Source organism: Limulus polyphemus, unplaced genomic scaffold, assembly GCF_000517525.1.
Source record: "Limulus polyphemus unplaced genomic scaffold, Limulus_polyphemus-2.1.2 Scaffold3472, whole genome shotgun sequence".
In the NCBI taxonomy this organism is placed as follows: Eukaryota; Metazoa; Arthropoda; class Merostomata; order Xiphosura; family Limulidae; genus Limulus; species Limulus polyphemus.
In genome coordinates this window covers 44,670-50,584 of record NW_013669082.1, presented here as the reverse complement: position 1 = coordinate 50,584, position 5,915 = coordinate 44,670, and the positions used below count along the sequence as shown (strand labels likewise).

Below are 5,915 nucleotides of genomic sequence, written 5' to 3'. Positions count from 1 at the left end.
TTAAGAAAGGACTTGTATCGATAAAGTTTCTTCGGAAAGAATTTTTACGGAAAATTAACTAACGATCAGAGACGTAACAATATGTTTGTCCAAGTTCGTTGACGTCCATTAAACGCTCCTAATTCGAAATGTAAAACTAAAGCTGAACAACCAGCTAACAACACCATTGCATACCAAACTGCTATAAACATATCATGCTTGAGATGGTCAAAGAGTGAAAAAATTTCGTCGAACTATGAAATGTCAATAAATATCTCAAGCACATCTAAATATGTGCCTTAAATAAACGAAACTACAGTCCACGACAGAGGGTATGGCGAATCAAAGAATATATTAGGCCTCTACATCGCAGACTATATTTTCAATTTTATCTTTGTTGAAAATATATTAAATCAGTGATCTATTTAGAAATTATGCTTTTTTTTTGCAACGATGGTACGTTTTTCAGATTAGCCCAGTATCAGCCGCATATCAATTAAAACATACGACTTTGATGAATATATTAGTAATTTGTTACAAATATATAAAGGTAATGTTTTTGATACAATATCTGAAATCCCTATTTTACGAGTGACAGAGATGAAATGGGTTTATATACTGACACATCAGGTTTATCTGATTTTATTTGACTTTTAACAAAGTAATTTTCGCCGTCTAGTGAAGTCATATATTCTCGTGTAAAACGAGATCTTAAGAAGAAAATTACACACGCCATATTGTTGTTTTGAACTGCGGTTGAAGTTTATGGTTGTGGATAAAGCAACCATTTTGTATGAAAACTAACCTGTAGTTACAAATCACTGCCATATGTTTCGTGTTTTAATCTTTATATTTAAAGTACAATTTTCAATGACATTCAAATAGCTATGTATTGACGGAAGTCAAGGAAGCTGTGTTAACCTTTTTTATACTGTAAATTAACGCGTCGTAAGTTAACTTGGCATGTAATGTTTCTTTAAAAAAGTTAATATTTAGGCTTAACAAGTATAAAGGCAAACTCCATATTGGAGGTAGGCTTAGCTAAAGTGAGAATTAAAAACTGTTTAACGTTTGATAGTGCTTTTGGCAGGAAATTATATTTCATTGTGTTATAACATACTAATAACAGTATTGTGTTTAGTTCCCTAATTCGACTAATTATATTCATTACTGCCAGTGATACAAGAAATTTAGGTCCAAGCTAGAGTAACTGTACTGACTACAACTTACAAGTACAAAGTACAATATTATAATTATGTGATTTAAAATTACGTAACTCGTTAGTAATACTGATAGCAATTAGTATTATATTACTATTAGTAACAAACTTGCGTTTTAATTTTTTATTAACCACAACTTTCATAACATAGCTTACAAATGAGTTATGTATAATGTAGTAAATATTGTTTTAATTTTATAGGTCAAACAATTGGAACACAGTTGAAGTTCAGCGTTGAAATCTAAAAGAAATACAACAGGTGATTACTGAGACCACAGTGTATGCTGATTGATCTATGTAAAATGATATAAAACTCCTTAAAATAAGAAAACAATATTGAGCATTGTTCTTAAATATGGCATTAAACATGTTGTAGTTTATCTCATTCCCAGTTAAATAATGGAGAAATTCAAATTAGTCAAATGGTTTTGTACTTAATTTTTGAAAGATAAATTAGATGCATACTAAATTTCAAATGTGTTGTCTTAATAATTTGATTATGAAAACTGTGAATAGAAAGTATGACCTGGTAATACTACTACTGAATGCTAGATATTTCTAATAACTATCTATCATATAATTTATTTATGTTTTTCATATTACCAAGTTCAGGTTTTGATGCACTATTTTTCAACTGAAATGCATGAAGATTCTGAATTACTCTGTACATCGTTAACTGAATACAACTTATAAGATAGAAAAAGACTTTGATTATAATTTTTTACTTGGTATTTAAAATATTAACAATTTTGTGATTAAAACTGTTTAAAGAGATTGAGTAATAAAACGTAATAGCTTAGTTATTTTCTTATTTTGTAATACACTTCCTTCATTTATTAGATCTGTATCTTACAGATAAGAGAAAATCAAACCATAATCCACAGTAAATTAAGTATTTTTGGATCATTTTCATTTGGTGCTCACAAAACATAAATGTGGAACTCATCGCCATATGCTTGACTCTTATCTTTATGAATTTATATGGAGAAATTGAAACAAAGATGAAGATTTATTCAAAAAATATCATTTAATATTATTGCAGAATTCACTAAATAAATAAATATCATATAATGTTTTATTATATATTGATTTATTGCATTAATGGTGTTATTTTCAAAATGATCTGCTGGTGGGCACCAAACAGAAAAAGACCCATATTTTTAAGTATTAGTTAATTACATGATGATATGAAACAATCCAATTTTCTAGGGAAAAAAAAAGACAGAAAAAATACATTTATGTAATTGTAGACTATTGAATTTAAGGTATTCAACATTTACAATTCCTAGCAGAATTGCTTATGTGTTGTAAAAAGGTTATACTTTACACCAGCTGGAACTTGTACTTAAGTCTTTTATAGATAGTATAAACACAAAATTATTATTTCCAAGTAGTTTCAATAATCATCTGATGAAATGTTTAGATTTTAAAAACAGTCATGGTTGCATTGTATAAAGTTTATTGTCATTCATGTGGGCATGATTTGTTTTTGAGGTTAAATGTTGTGACATTTCTGAGTATTTTCCTTTCTATGATATAGCAAATAATTAATCCTAGTTAAAAGCTTTATGCTGTTTGTTCTAGATGTTCTTCTATTCATCTGATCTGTTGTATTCATTCATTTGTAAAAGTTCCTAGTGTATCTTGCTAAAAATTACAAAAATATTTTAAAGATTTATTGTCATCACATTCCTTGGTGGGTGCCTTTGGTACAAAGCCTCTGTTAGGAGGACTACAGTATTAACTTATAAAAATATTTGTATTGTTAAATAGTTAAAGGATATTTGTTGTGTCACATTACATATGACTAAATTCAGAGCTCTAAATTAACCAGTAAACTGCTAGTTAGTGTTGTAGTTTTGCTAATAGAACTAAAGAAGTTACAATAAAAAATTTCTAGTACACATTTCAGAAGCTTTCTTATTATCAAGTATCAATATATCAGTGATACACACACCTCAGTTATATATATTGTGAGATTCTGTGTAGAGAAGGCTACTGTAATTGCAATTAACAAGTTTGTTTCTCTTGTTAATGCCATACTGATTTTGCAAATGTCATTTCAACTGAATGATGTATCCAGGCTAGGTATCATGAAATGGAATAGCAAGACCACAGCTTTGACTCACTTGATTGGTTCCTAAGGCAATTAGCATGTAGGCCAGCTGGCTAGAAGAGCACCATCTGGCTTTTATAATACAGTTTTGTCAACAGCATGTTTGGTTATTCATTGAAAGGAATAATAAAAAAGGAATCATGTAAACTGTAGGTTTTTTCCTACATTTTTTTTCATTTATACATACCACAAATGTTAGGCTGATTGTCTTCAAGTCCTTTGCCTTTTGGCATTTAAACTTGATCTCTTAATAATTAAACTTTTTAGTGTAGGGTGTCAGTCAGCATTGGTGTACTGTAGAATGTTTATCAAAGTGCTTGTGGCCTAGATATACTAGTTTCAGTTGAAATATAGCATCTTCTAACTTTTATGAAATAGTTAAAATAAAAACACACATGTGATTAGTTTTATATTTAAAAACAAAATGTTGCACTGAAGATTTATGCATATAGATAGGATATATGTATATTAACATTTAATTTAACATTAAGTAATTATGACACAGATACAGTTAATTTTATGTAATATTGTTAGTGGCAGTCCTAAATTTGCTGAGAGTTAAAAAACAAACTAGCAATTGGTTTCTAGTCTCTTTAAAAGTTAAAGTTGAGGTCTGAAAGTGTTCATACATATTCTACTGATCAGAATGTTGGGGATAAAATATGATTTTTTTTCATTAACCATCTAAAAGTAATTGACTTGTTACTTTATTGTAACATTCTGTCTCCCAATACTATTTCACTGATAGCTTCTAGCAAGAGGTTGAGTAGTATCATTAAACTTCCATTTTATTTAAGATCCTTAGCAGTAGCACTATGTTCAAAGTTTCATTTTCCAGCCAGGAATTTTAAGATATTTCTACCACTTGAAGGTTTGTCTGGTGCCATTAAATCAATTTTTTCTTGTGGTATCAATAGAAACTGTTTGATGGTGTTTTGATAGTAATCACACATTGTACCTTGCGTAAAAACTTGATCTTTTGATTTGTGTAGTGCCCATCACTTTAACAAAAGTTGATGTAGGAGCTCCTTCCATGCATTATAACAGACCATTATTGTGAAACACTGAGATGTAAATTTAGTAGCTATAATGCCTAGTGTGCAGGATGTGATACAGTAGAATAAATATGAAACATAAAATATATGCTGACACTAATAATTGTAATGTTGAAAAAATTATCACTGGTGTAATTGCACCTCTTTCCCCTTCCTAAGTCATATGTCTAATTAATCAAGTGTTGTTAAGAACAGAAATGTGACTGATAATAATGTTCTTGTGTAATGTTTTGTTGTACTTGAAGGTCTTATTTCTAATTGAACTTTTAGTGTTACTCTGTTTTATTTCACTGTTTCATGAAGAATGTTAAACTGACAGTTTTGTGTTAAAAAAAAGATTGTGGCTTTTAATCTACTTGAAATGATGACTGTTAAGTTAAACTTTTTTGCTTAAGTCAGCTGCAGCTCGTAATTGGCTACAGTAGGGTGTTCTTTCAGTCGAAGCTTATTGTATTAGGTCGTCAAGAAATTTATGTCACTTTTTTTAAATGAAAAAACTCGAACAACTTATATCTCAAAACAAAACATTTAGTAAATGAAATATTCTCCATTATTATCGATGATGCTTTTCCATCTTACAATTAGGTTGTTTATGCCCTGATTAAAACAATCACTTGGCTTTGAAGCAAAAAATGTGTCGATGTCCTCTTTAACACCTTCCACATTTGCATACGTTTTCCCATTAAGATGGTGTTGTAGCGAACAAAAAAGATTGTAATCTGATGGTGCTTTATCTGGAGAATATGGTGGGTGGGGGATAACTTCCCAACCCAACTCCATAATCTTGTGTTGCGTCAAATGTGCAACATGTGGATGTGCAATGTCATGGAGAAGAAGAACACTTTTCCCGATTGACAAGTGAAGGACGTTTCTGATGAAAGGCTTGATTTAAATATTCCAGTTGCTAAATATAGATTTCTGCATTGACATTTTGCTGTGGGTTGAGGAGTGCGAAATGAATTACTCCTTTTGATGTCCCACCAAATGCAAAGCATCACTTTCTGCAGATGGAGTCCAGGTTTTGGTGTTGGAAGTGGTTTTTATCTAGGACTGAGTCATTGTTTTTGGCATTTAATATTAGCATTGAGAATCCATTTTTTATCATTGGTAACAATTTTGTCCAAAAATGGTTCTTGTGCCAGAAGAGATGAAGAAACGTTCGCATAGTGGAAACGATGATCATCAGAGAGTTCGTGAGGCAGCCAAACACCTTCTTTATAGAGTTTTCCCATATTCCTTAGATGTCTACATATTGTTTAATGAGAGACATGCAATTTCAGAGCCATTTAACAAGTGTGTTGCCTTGGGTTAGACTCAACAAGTGTCTTCAGAGCATCAGTATCAATTCCAACATGTTGGCCCCTGCCATCACAATTTTTAAGGCTAAAGTCAACTGAACAAAATTTGCTGAAAAATTGTTGACACTTACGAATATTCAAAACATTTCCATAAATTTTGATATTCTTTGTGGCTACAGAGGTGTTGTTTCCCTTCTTGTATTCAAACAGCATTACATGCTGAATGTGTGTTTTATCATGTGCCATCG

At 30.7% G+C, this 5,915-nt stretch overlaps 1 protein-coding gene across 6 annotated transcripts in view; it reads left to right on the top strand.

The window, feature by feature from the left end:
• The first annotated feature begins 715 nt into the window (after nucleotides 1–715).
• Nucleotides 716–5,915, top strand: part of LOC106469411 (vasculin-like protein 1) — a 30,188-nt gene continuing 24,988 nt past the window's right edge. For 4 of the 6 annotated variants that reach the window (XM_022397929.1, XM_022397927.1, XM_013929901.2 and 1 more), the window contains exons 1-2: nucleotides 716–927; nucleotides 1,400–1,457. The gene's annotated coding sequence lies outside the window, so the exon portion shown is untranslated. Of the gene's footprint in view, nucleotides 1,011–1,399; nucleotides 1,458–5,915 lie in introns of all 6 variants that reach the window. The other 2 variants (XM_022397928.1, XM_022397926.1) reach the window with 1 other exon arrangement.